The sequence below is a fragment of the Ochotona curzoniae genome, unplaced genomic scaffold (genome assembly GCF_017591425.1).
Source record: "Ochotona curzoniae isolate NIBS_2020 unplaced genomic scaffold, NIBS_Ocur_1.0 contig_2210, whole genome shotgun sequence".
Classification (NCBI taxonomy): domain Eukaryota; kingdom Metazoa; phylum Chordata; class Mammalia; order Lagomorpha; family Ochotonidae; genus Ochotona; species Ochotona curzoniae.
In genome coordinates, this window is record NW_024465369.1 from 41,547,356 (window position 1) to 41,560,777 (window position 13,422).

Sequence of the window (13,422 nt, forward strand, 5' to 3'; positions counted from 1 at the left end):
TAATTCTACCAATGTGTTTTATTAGCTGGAATGGGAGAATTTTTTAGTGGTGCTTGGTCTACACTGGGTTTGTGTATTTCTTCACACATTCTGTAAAGTGAACACTAGCCAAAGCAAATATCAGAATGATATTTATACCAGATTGTTTCTGTGTAGGAACACTATGTTACACTGCTTGCTTCCTTCAAGTAACACAGATTAGAAGCTGTGAATGTTGAATACAAACTGTCTGGAAATGATACCTCTAAGTAGAATTTTCAAACCTAGAATTTACCAATAAAAGGTCAGAAAAAACCAGAATACAAATAAGCTACAACATTGGCTCAAACTGTTAATCAACCCTAGATATTAATTTTTATCAACATTTATAAGCCAATTTTTATAAGCACTTAAAATATATGTAATAATTTATAAATATATACAGTATATATCACAACAAAACATCAAATAGTGCAGGCATGAATCTAATCTTCCTTGCTTTTCCCCGTCTATCTTCCTTTGTCTCTATCTGAATGTTGCTGGCATTACCAGGTTTTTCATTTTATGAAAGTGGCCTCTGATGATCAAAACATACTATTTGGAAGGCTGTGAGAGCTTTGTTGAAGCCTAAGCAGGGAGAGGGTACAGAACCAAGGCCAGGATCTCTGCTCTTCCCAGAGTATTTGCCCTGATGACACTCCTTGCACTTCAACAAGAACTTTTCCCACTTGCGTCTGTCCCACATATTTGAAACGCTGTGGAAGAATGAGTTTGTACAGAAAATTTCATTGCTAAGAACAAATTCACAAATCTCTGGATTACCATATGTACCACAGACAAAGAAGTGAGGGAATATCTTAAGGAACCACGTCTGAAATGATACCATTGTTAGGCAGCATGAAAAATTCCAGAAATTGCACTGCATCTAATAATGCAAATGCGGTCATTAATGCATTTTGTACAAGTAAAACGTTATTTTATTTTTTTTCCACTTTTGTCTTAAACTTTAGTTTTTGATGTTAGTGTTTCTGAGGCCCTAAACCCCATAGGGATAAACACAGCTTGGTAGAGAAAGCTCTGATGTGTTTCAGAATGTAAGAACAGTTGGAAGCTACAGAAAAGCAGAATAAATTAGTAAACAGAAATCAGAAGTGTAGAATGCTAAACTAACATATGTTGGGCTCCAGATGGACTAAGAAACTCAAAAAATTTCTATGAAGGGGATCGTATTTGAGGTGCTCAAGTAAGAAGAGGAGAAATGAATGATATTCCAACTGAAGAGAAAGAGCAGGCATGAAGGTAGGGGAGAGCATTTTTACTGAAAATGGATCTGAATGAAAAGGACTGCTTGTGCCCATGGGATATAAGGTTAAATTGGTAAAACGGGGTTGCTTGTCAAAGGACTTTGAAGGCAAGTCGTGGGTGCTGAATATAAAGCATGCAGCAGGGCAATGTCACCACCGTTGGTATCCCAAACTGTCAGTGTGTTCCACATACTCAAGGGACTGTCTTAAATATTTAATCAACCAATACTATGCTGTTTCCCTGATTTAAAAATCACATATGCAAGAGCAGACAGTTGTGCTGGGATGCAGGACCTCTCAGGAAACATACACAACGACCCAACCCATCTACTTTACTTCAGATTTATGTCATACATTTATTTTCCATTTGTATCTCTAGTTTTTAAAAATTAGAATATATAGATATTAAGAAATTTTGCCTTGGTAAATTCTATTTGTTTGAAACATAGTATTTCAAGTAAAATACTTTTTTTTTAGGTTATGTAAAAATGTTATCCAGATATATTGAAAAAACAATGGATATCATTAAAGAGTTAAACTCAGGGAAAAATTTCCATATTGAGTGAAATAACCCTGAAGGAATGTTCTTTTCCATAAATAAATAAATGTTCTTATTTTGTTTCTGCATTATGCAATACATGCACATGAAGTTTTACCTAGTATGAATAAATATGATGAAAACAATGACTAGAAATAACTTTGTAAGATAAAATCAATTAATAGTTTTTAAGAAGAGTTTGCTGTATGGAATTAATTTTTAATTTATTTTTATTAGAAAGTGAGATATACAGAGAGGAGGAGAGACAGAAAGGAAGATCTTTCATCTGCTAGGTCACTCCCTAAATGGCTGCAATAACCCGAGCTGAGCTGATCTGAAGCCAGGAGCCTGAAGCTTGTTCTGGGGCTCCCTTGTGGGTGCAGGATCCCAAGGCTTCAGCCCATCCTCAACTGCTTTCCCAGGCCACAAGCAGGGAGCTGGATGGAAAATGGAGCTGTTAGGACAAGAACTAGCACCCATCTGTGATCCTGGTGCAAGCAAGGCAAGAACTTTAGCCACTAGGCTACTGTGCCTAGCCCATAGAATTAATTTTTCAAGGGACACCAGTGAATTGATTCTAAACAATTAATAGATCCTAATGAATAAGTTAAAATTTCAAATAAAAAATCATCCTATATGAATTTTTTTCAGACAAATATATTTCTTTAATTTCCTCTGTCTTGAGGACACCTAACTAAAACATCAAATGGTTCTCCCCTCCTTCCTTTCTCTTTCATTGTCCTCACTTGTCTGGTATATGTGAATTAGATAGTATATGTGTGGTTCTCCTTACTCCAATGTGATACAAAGACAATTAACTTGCTCAAAGAGCAAAATTTTCTATCAGGGCTCCCCTGGTTTTGCTGGAGGGATATGATGATCTGGGAAACATACAGGGGACAAGTTTGAAGAAGTATGTTAGAGTGAGAATAGTGGCAAATGGATAATATTCTGATGTTAATATCCCATTTTTTTCTTTGATATGTAAGCTTGGAAATAGAGCTGAATTGCACTGAAGTGAGGTTGTGTTGGTGTAAGGAGGGGAGAACCGAGAGGAGATGTCTAGACTACAGACACACAGGCACTTGAGTGAACAGTGAACTTCTTGGCACTGCCCTGTCCTCAGGCATTTCCCACCACTGTAACTCTTTAGTAAATTGACTCTACTTGCTCCGGATGGCAAGGCTGCCGCTTTCTTCAGTAAGTGTGGGGAAAGAGCAAAATTTTCCAAGCTTCCCGGGGGGCATCATTCACCCCAGATCACTTACATACAGGCATACATATGCACCCAAGTATCACAAAGGAAAACATTCTCTGTTATCTTCAGTCTTTCCCGCACAGTGAAGTCAGATTGTGTGAAATTTACTCTGTTTTTATTATTGTAGTTTGTAGCCTGAGCAGAGGAATGATCATTATGAATACTACATTCACAAACCGGTTTGGTCTCTGATAAGAATTGTGAAACGGATAGGAAATGTCAACTTTTTTTTCCTTTTGCTTTCAGAGCTGCGTAGCCTGCATAATTATTAATAAAAATTTCCACCATTTATCTGGGTTTTTTTCCCAAAGATTACTTAATTCTTTCTTGAATATTAAGCAGAATTCTATAGGAATAAAGAACTATATTATAATTTTTATTTATAACTCAAGAAACACCATGAAGTACATATTGAATGACTTTTTCATGATGGCAAAACCCTGAATATAGTCCTTTTAGTTGTTAAGAAAAGTGACTGCTCTCAAAAAAAGTTTGTTTATTACATAATTAATTTTAATGCTGTAGATTTGCCTTGAATGCTCCAACTGTTAGGTACTGTGACATGAAAGAAAATGTTTTCCCCATCTTTATATCTTTTGTGTCATAGCTTCATTTGCCCTACAATAATTCTGATATTTTCTTGACTAGTATAGATTTTAGAGATTAATAATTCCAGATAAACCAGATGAGGATATTGATGCTTTACATTTTATAAAAAATAATTTTATGAAGTAATATAACTATGAATTATTAAAACATATTTCATATTAAAGAACTTCACAAGATATTTTTGAAAAGCTGATTAGAGCTTTCATTTCAACACTTTGGGATGAACAATAGGTATTACTGACTTTCTCAAAGGGAGGGATGATAAAACTTTATTATAATGATTTTACATGTAAGTAACAAAACTTGCAGAAGGAATTGGTTAAATAATAAGGAAAATTCATACAATATGAAAATATGGTGAGTTCTGGTAGTCCTAGTGTTGGTTAATTCAGCAGCTATGTTACTTTTTCATTGAAATAAAATTCTTTCAAATTAATCTTTTGTCATCCTCATCACCTAGAGTTACAGAAGAAACATGAAACAACTAAAATTTAATTTCAGATAAAACTGCATACTTTTATATACATTCTAATACTGTTATCTGAAATTGAAATTGAACTAAGTGTTCTCCATTTGTTTTTCTTAAATCTCAGATCCTCACTAGCTGACTGGCTTGCTTTCTGGGCTCACCCTCCCTGAGAATCACAATGTATCTGTCACAGCTCTTGGTGTCACATGAAAATGGAAAAAATAAAAAACAGTATCATAAAAATTGCTCAGTTAGTAAAGAACAGGTGAGGGAGCAATATTTGGTAGCTGGTAACTAATGTAGGTCACCAAGGCAAATAAACTTCTGTTGTGGTTTAAACCAGAGTTTCCTCTAACATGTAGTAATAGTAGTTCTGTACTGAGATGGGCTGTAGCTTGCCTTCTGATTCAGGAATAGGATTATCAATCATCTGGAATATTTACATAGCAGTTTCTATTCTTTTTTCCTTTACTACGCTTTATTTTTGACACTCTTAACCTCCTCAGAGTCAGGAAAGTCCTGAGCATTGAATCTGAAATAAGCGACAGGACCTTTACTGAGTATTCTGAACTGAGGTAAGGTGACTCATCTGCAGTCTTTGTTTTCTCATTCTCTACCTAGGCGATCTAGGAGGCAGTTCTTTATGGCCATAGCAGTGGTTCTTTCCTTCTGGCTTGTGTGGATTGTTCACACTTTCTCACATTCTTTCCTTCCACTCTCCCCTTCTAAAAAACCATATCTGTGTCTTCAGGGTACTATTTGTATGCTCTTAAGTGATAATAGTATTAAATGTGCTAAAAGACTAATCTGTACTAATAGTCAGGGTACTATTTGTATGCTCTTAAGTGATAATAGTATTAAATGTGCTAAAAGACTAATCTGTACTAATATTTACTTTACTAATGTGCTGGACCTCTGAGGGAATTTAAGGCTTTAATCATTTCAGATGTTCAACTCATTTAAAAGCTCTTCAGGAATGTTGCCAGAGTAGGCACTTTGGTGGTTAAGGCACTTACAGCTTCCCATCCCACCCATACAGGCAAGTAGCTACACGAAAGGTTGGCCTCTATGACTGTCATGTCTGTAGCCTATTTATTGTGGCAGGCTAGCCTCTTATTCCATGCTTCTTCCCTCATGGACTCACAGTATAATTCATTGGTCTCTGCAGCTCTTTTCTCCACCCTATTCCCTGTCTCATCCTGAGTGAGTCATACATGACTTCAGTATTTATAAAGATGCCTCACCCAACATGCTTGACTCGTAAGTTTGACTTCTTTCACACTGGCCTTATTCTATAGATTTCAGTTTTATTTCAGTGTATTCTAGTTAGCCTCTCAATTCTTCATTTCCCTTATTACTCTTCAAAACCTACTGCCTTCATCAAATCTCCCGTTCCTTCCAGTTAATTCCTCTTCCATAAAACTAGTTCATTGCTTTATATGGAAGCTTGGGAAAATAACAAGGAATCATGTCTCTGAGACCTTGCACAAGCCTGCTTCTTTCTCTCTTCTCCATATTCCACCTAGTCTGCATCCCATGGCTTACCTCAATAATGAAGTCTTTAACTTCTGTTTCTCAAACTTTTCATTACACCCAAACCCTGAATCCTAAACTAATTGATGTTGAAAAGTAATCTTACATATTAAAACCTATGAAATAAATTCACATAATTTCCAGAGAAGCCGTGTACATGCTCAACAATCAGGAGGCAGTGTAGGGGCTAGCATTGCAGCATTAGTGGACAAAGCCTCAGGCTGCAATGCTGGAATCCTGTATAAGCATTCTTTCTTGTCCTGGTTGTTTCACTTCTGATCTAGCTCCGTGATAAATGCCTGGGAAAAAATGTGGAAGATGGCTCAAGAGTGTGGGCCTCTGAAACTACAGGATAGGACTCCTGGTTCATGGATGTGGCCTGGCCTAATATTGACCCATATGGCCACCTGGAGAATGAATCAATAGATACAAGATCTCTCTCTCCCTACCTCTCTAACTTTAACTTTCAAACTAAAGAAATAACTATTCTTAAAAAAAGGAGACAGCATGTAAAGTGGTTGAAATGATAGAGAGCCAGTTCCAGGCTCTCCCATTAACCAGCTGGGTGCCCTCTAAAAAACAGCATGAGAACTTCATGTCTCATTTTATTTATCTGCCTGACAAGAGGAAATAATTGAAATTACTTCATAGGTATATACTTATGAATAAATGAGCCAGTATTTACAAGTTTTATAATCACTGAATAAGCATTTTAGTTGCACCTTTCATATTTAAAAAACAGCGATTCCAAATCTCTTTAAATCCCCAAACAGCTTGAGCTCCATCATTCATCAGTAGATGATCTGGTCTAATGCTCAAAGTAAATTAAAGACATAGGTATGAACTCTTATTTAGGACACTCTGAAAACGCTACAATATTGGCCTTGACAATTACTTTTAGGATAGGAGCCCTTAAACACAAACAGCAAAAGCAAAAGCAGGTTAAGTGGGATTACATTAAGTAGAAAAGCTTCTCCACCACAAAGGAATCAATAGAATAAAGAGACAACCTACAGAAAGGGAGAAAATATATACAAAGTATAAAAGTGGTAAGGGGTTAAATAGAAAATACATAAGGAGTTCAAATAAAATAGCCCATTAGTAATATATAAACTGAATAAATGACAATGGGCCTAATTACCTATTTCTCAAAAGAAGACACACAAATAGGCATCACGTATATTTTAAAAAGTTCAACATTCTTTTATCATTGGGAGAATACAAACTAAAATCACAATAAGATATCAGCATCACTTTATATATATTAAAAAAAGGTATTGTCAAGAATGTGGAGAAAAGGAAGTTCTTGCACACTGTCAGCACAAATTGTGGAAATATGAATGTGCAGAACTGATACAGCTGATACAGAAAAATGGTTTGGAGAATCCTGCAGAAACTGATATTAGAACTACCGTATCAACCAGCAGTCTTATATACATACATGAAAATGAAGTAGTCCATCAAACATACATAAACATTCTCATGTTTAATGCAAAATTATTAACAAGGAAAGGAATTAAGCATCTATCAATGGGTGAATGGATAGAGAAAGTGAGATATATCTATACAATGCAATACTGTTTAGGCATAAAAATGTATGAAGTATTGCCATTTGAGAAAGCATGGATGAAGCCAAAGAATATTACATTAGAAAAAGTAAACATAAATGAACAAATATCGAATAATTTCACTCAAGTATGGAATCTGAAACAGCTTTCCCCATAAAAGCAGAATATAGAATGACCGTCATTAGGTGTTGAGGGGTTTGGGGTAGTGATAGGGATATGTTGGTCAAAGGGTGCAAACTTTCAGTTCAAAAATAGTGAAAATTTTAAGAGATTACTATATAACATTGTGACTATAGTTAATAATCTGGAAAAATACTGAAGGAATCAACATATGAGAACATTACAAAAAAATATGATAAATGGCTAGATTCAAGCACTCCAAAACACATATAAAACATGTTGTGGGGCCCAGAGTAGTAGCCTAGCGGCTAAAGTCCTCACCTTTAATACACCAGAATTCCATTATGGACATAGGTTCTAATCATGGCAGCCCCACTTCCCATCCAGCTCCCTGCTTGCAGCCTGGGAAAGCAGTCGAGGATGGCTCAAAACCCTGCACCCTTGTGGGAGACCTGGAGGAAGTTCCTGGCTCCTGGCTTCGAATTGGCTCAGCTCTGGCCATTGTGGCAACTTGTGGACTGAACCAATGGAATGGAAGATATTCCTTTCTGTCTCTCTTCCTCTGTATATCTGACTTTGTAATAAAAATAAATCTCAAAACAAACAAACAAATAAAAATATCATGTTGTGTATGCTAGAAACAATTTCAATGTTAATAGTAGTAAGGACAACATCAGAAAAACTGTCCTTCTGAAAATCTAACTACACTGCTATATTTGATTCTCCTTCCCATCTAAAAGAAATTACCTTCTAAAATTAATTTTCCTTTTCAAGATTTCATCTTTTTAAATAATGGTATGTATATTTAACATCTCTCTGTTTTTCTGTATTTTAACCAATAAATATATTTTATTCCTATACGTGCCACTCCAAAGGGGAAAAAAATTTAAAAATCGCTCTTGAACTCTGCATTTACTTTATTTTCTTCATCAGTGCATCATCATGTCTACATTTACCATTTCTAACTTAACTCTTTCACGAATGCTTCAACAAACGAATAACTTTGAATAAGCTTAGAGGGGTTAAAACCTTAGAGGCTGGCTTCCTCTGCTGTGGCCAAGCATAGGCATTTATGACTTTGAATGCTCTTATATTTGTATAATGGTTTTCCTGCTCTCTTTGTTCTTTGTTAGCCAATTAATTGTTCAGTATGAATACTTCTGCTATTTCCTGTTTTCCCTCTTATAAAAGGAGCCAATGCACAAATTCCCACTTTAATCAAGGCTTCATTCTTCTCCATTCTACCCTGTTTATTGTACAGGTCAGCAATAATAACATCTGTATTGCCAACTCTCACGGTCAGTTCTCAATCAACTTCGCAGGAAGTGTATAAGGTTAATCATTTCATACTCTTTAAAAAGTCTTTTTTCTTTCTGGACATAGCCTTCTCTTGTTTCTCTTCCTGACTTTATAGGTGACTTTTCTCAACCTCTTTGGGCTATTTTATTTTCATTCATCTGTCTTTAAAATGTAGATTATTTCAAGACAGTACTGCTGGATATTTCTTCATTCTTCACTCCCCCCACCCAACCCTAGCCCCAGCTCCAGTGGTTACAACTACTTTTGAACTACTTTTAGTTTTAGGTACTATCTATATGTTCAAACTCATTTATATTCCAGTCTGAGTTTTCCCCCGAACTCTAACATTGTATCCACCATTTCCCTTGGATGTCTAATATTTTCTTCACAACTTCAACAAAGTTTTGTTCCTCCCTCACAGCCCCGCCAGAATTGCTCCACTATAATTCTTGTCTGTGTTGGTTTTCTACTTTCTTAGATCAAAGAGTGAAGCCATTTTTTGTTCACTTTCTTTTACACATAGCCAAACCATATGCAAATCCCCTGGATTTTATCTTCAAAATAAATCCAAAGTATGTAACATTTCTTACCTAATCTTACTCTGGTAAAAACCTATGGATTACTTCAAACAACTCTTTTTTAAAAATCCTTTCTTCTATCTCTACCCCTATTAATCAAATTACACATAGCAGCCAGAGTCAATCTTTTAAGCCTTAAATCAAATCATGGCATGACTTTGCTAAATATTCCAAATGCCCTGTACCTCAAAGACCAAAACACAAATCCCATCAGTCATTGAAGACCAAATGTGAAAGGGTTGTCCTATCTCTTCACCTAGGAAGAGAGTGAAGCTGAGGAAAAGGAACTCTCATGAACCCAATGGTAAAACAGCAAAGGAGTGTGGGAATGGAATCAGAATATGTAAGACTAAAACAAAAAATGAGAGTAGCAGCTACTCCTACCAAATTTGTAAGGTTATCTATAAAATGAAGTCTGAACAGTAGCTACTAGGATTGGTGCTGTTGAAGTCATTGATGATCACCATCTCAGTCGTTTAGAGTAGCTTATTGGGGAAAACCAGAGTTGAGCAGAATCCACACACACAAAATATTTAAATCAAACTTATTTAGAGTTCCAGCTCAGATGTGGACTTCTGCATGTGTGGGGGCACAATTCCATCATCAAGTCTTATGAGCACCTCATATTTAATATGCTCGATAATGTTCTCACGAATTTTCCTTTATCATGTTCTACTCCTAAACCAAATAACTACAGATACCCAAGTCTTGTTAACTCTATGCCATTTCAACTGACACCAAAATATACACATTCTTTAAAGGAAGAAACAAACTTTCTGAATCTTCCTCTCCACCCATTTCCTACCAGCCATATCTGACCATAATCCTTATCTCTACTGCTTTAACTTGTCTTTAAGAATCCTCTGCACCATAAAAATACGTTTCCTAACTGCATCCTTTATATGAGGACTTCCCATGGCCTACCCTTGGAACTATATACTTGCTGGTTATCATTCAATAAAGCTCTTTAATTTAAAACTGAACATTTATTCCAACTTTTCAAGGGCAATAATTCAATCCCTGACAATAGAACAAGACCTTTGAAATTTGGCTCTACCTCCCGTTTCAAGTTCAATTTATGACAGTTCTCCGTTTGTCTTAATATAATCAAACAAAGTACATTACATGGAGTTAATTATACACATACATCCATACATCCTGCTTCTCTAACAGACAGCCTGAACTTTCAGAATTCAAATAATTTTTTACCATCAATTTTAAGTAAAATTTCAAAAGCTTCAACAGGAAAAGGTTAGTCAGAACATTGCCATTTTAGCAGAATATCTTTGTTCATTTCTCCATGATGTCCTCTGAAAGTGTAAACATATAGCAAAAGTATAATTTTGTATATTCCCCTAAATATGTTAATTACTCCATGCAATGTGGCAATAAAGGAAAATTAAAAAAAAACCATTATTTTGAAAAGTAGGAAAACAGCCTGAGAAGAAAGGACAAAACAAGGGTGGGGACAAAATAAGGTTGAAGATGCATACCATGAGATCTACTCATCCACAAGCATGAGCCACAAATTTGGCTTTCAGTTTTTCTAACAGCGAATGTAAAACAGAAAGACTGTCAGTTATCCAATTCTCAATGCCCACAAGATTAGTTTCAACTTTCTTTGGAACATATGTTGCAAAACAGAAATCTCTCCCAAAGAAGACACAGGATGACCCACTTAATAATGTTTGGAAAGATCCCTTGTTAGAGACAGTGAATTCTCTTTTTGACACTGCACATGCTGGGAGTCAAAATGGGCTGGTGCCATTGCACATGTGACTCAGTTATTTGGTGAAAACCATCCTTGGATTATCACTGGATATTACCAAGATACTCAATTCTTCGCTGGTATGCTTGAAATGACAGGTAAATATTAATGTAATAAAATGCTCACATATAATGAATGATATATTTGAATATGAATAGTCACAATAATAGTTTGAATTTTTATCTTTTAGAAAACTTACTGAATACCTTTTCTTTGATATTGGTTTTAAATAGCTGTTAGGTAAAATCTTAGAACTTAGGTCCTATCGGGATATTGAGGCTACATTTTAGGTTAAGAAGCAAAATTTCTCAATTTTTTATCATGGCCATTTTCAATTATTGGGAAAGAACTCTAAATACAAGAATGTGGTTGAGTCAAGGATGTTATAGTCTGGGTTTTATCTTACGTAGAGACTAGGATGTTATCCCAAGATGAATAACATACTCAGATTGGCAGAGGTTGTCCCTAACCATGAAAAACTTCCATAAATATGCTTAAGCAGAGCAACAAGTTTAGACTTAAGACTGAACTTGCTTAAGACTGAACTTTAGTTTGGATTTTTAATAATACATGCTGTTACAAAAACAGGTTGTAAAAATTGGATTTTTCATTTTCCTGACTGTTTTAAAGGATTTGATAAGATAAAAGCAACTTTTTCATGTTTGCCTGTAATACTGTTTTGGGGGCTGTTGAGATACCAGCATCACTCAAAAGATACATTCTTGATTTCAACCTACTAATGACTTGTTTTAACAGGTCTCTCTCTGCATATACATAACACACATACATATAACTTGATTAGATATATGGTTACACTGTAAAGATGTTTTTAGACAACACTGTATGTATCTCAAGGCAGAGCTAAACATTTGGCAAGAATAGTAGGCCATCTATTGCAGTCTTTCCTAAAGAGAGGATTATGGAGCAAGTGCTCACTATTAAATGGATCTCTCTCTTGCTGTTGCTCTCTCACGTTAACAAAGATTTATGATTCTGCATTGTACTATGACATCTGTCATAAATCTCACCCATATTTCTACTATGGATACCTGCATAAAACATGAGAGTTAACTCTTTCCTCAATCCCACGGCTACGTGTGCCACTCCTTACCCCTGCCATCCTTAAAATAGCTCCATGAGGTCTCATAGAAAGTGATGTTTTCTGGGCCCTGCATGGTAGCATAGCATGCTGATTCTCCACCTACACTGCCTGCAGGGCATCAGTTCAAGTCCTGGCTGTTTCACTTTCCAGCACCCTAATACTGGCCTTAGACAGTAGCACCCACATAGGAGAGTAGAAGAAGGTCCTGGACAGGCCCAAGCTTGGGACAGGCCCACACCTGTCCATTGTGGACATGTGGGGACTGAACCAGTGATTAGAAGATCTTTCTGTCACTCCTGTCTATCTGTAACTCTAACATTCATGTAAAAACAAATAAATCTTTAAGTAATACATAATATTGTTAAACCTCTTGATTTTATTTCATATAAAAAGACTAAAAAGTAATACTCATTGATTTTTTCTTCTATATAGGTCACATAGTAAAAGTTGTAGTATTATATATTGATACACAAAAATGACTAGCAGTATTATATACTATGTACCCTTCATAAATCCTTGTTTGTGAATGAATTAGTGAAAAATAAATAAGTGACATTCATTAGGAATAAATAATTTTTTCATTTTGTCTTACAATGTCTTAGATCATCTGCAGTATCTTTAAAATGTGAGTATATACATGAGGAGTGTATTTTACACTACTATGTTGAAGTGTAGAAAAAAATTTTTTTAGAAAAATTTTTAAACTCCATTTATTTGAAAGGCAGATTTGCAGAGAGAAAGTGAGAGAGATCTTCCATCTGCTGGTTCATCCCCAGATGGCCACAACAGTTGGAGCTGGGCCTACTCAAAGCAAGGAGCCAATAGCCTCTTCCAGGTCTCCCCGATGGGTGGAAGGGCCCAAGGACTTGACTCATCCTTTGCTACTTTCCTAGTCCACAAGCAAGGACCTGGATTGGAAGTAGAGAAGCTAAGGCTAGAATAAGTACTGGCAGATGAAGGATTAGCCACGAACACCACACCTCCCCCTAAGGGTTAAAATTCTTGCTACCCAAAGACTCCAGACAAAAGTGTTATATGGCAATATGGGAAATACACTAAACTGTTGATGTGGATATTTGTTCCTAAACAATTTTGTTACTAACTGGCTGCTAACCTGAAGCAGAATACGTAAATGTCTAAGCCAAGACATTTCCTCCTTTGTAACAATGAGGCAGTGGTGATAGACAAACCTCTGTGCAGGTCACACTAATGAACTATCCATCAGTTATAATGAAGAAGCCTTTCAGCATGGGGACACTAAGTGACTGCTGCTGACTCAATTAGACCTGCAGTACTG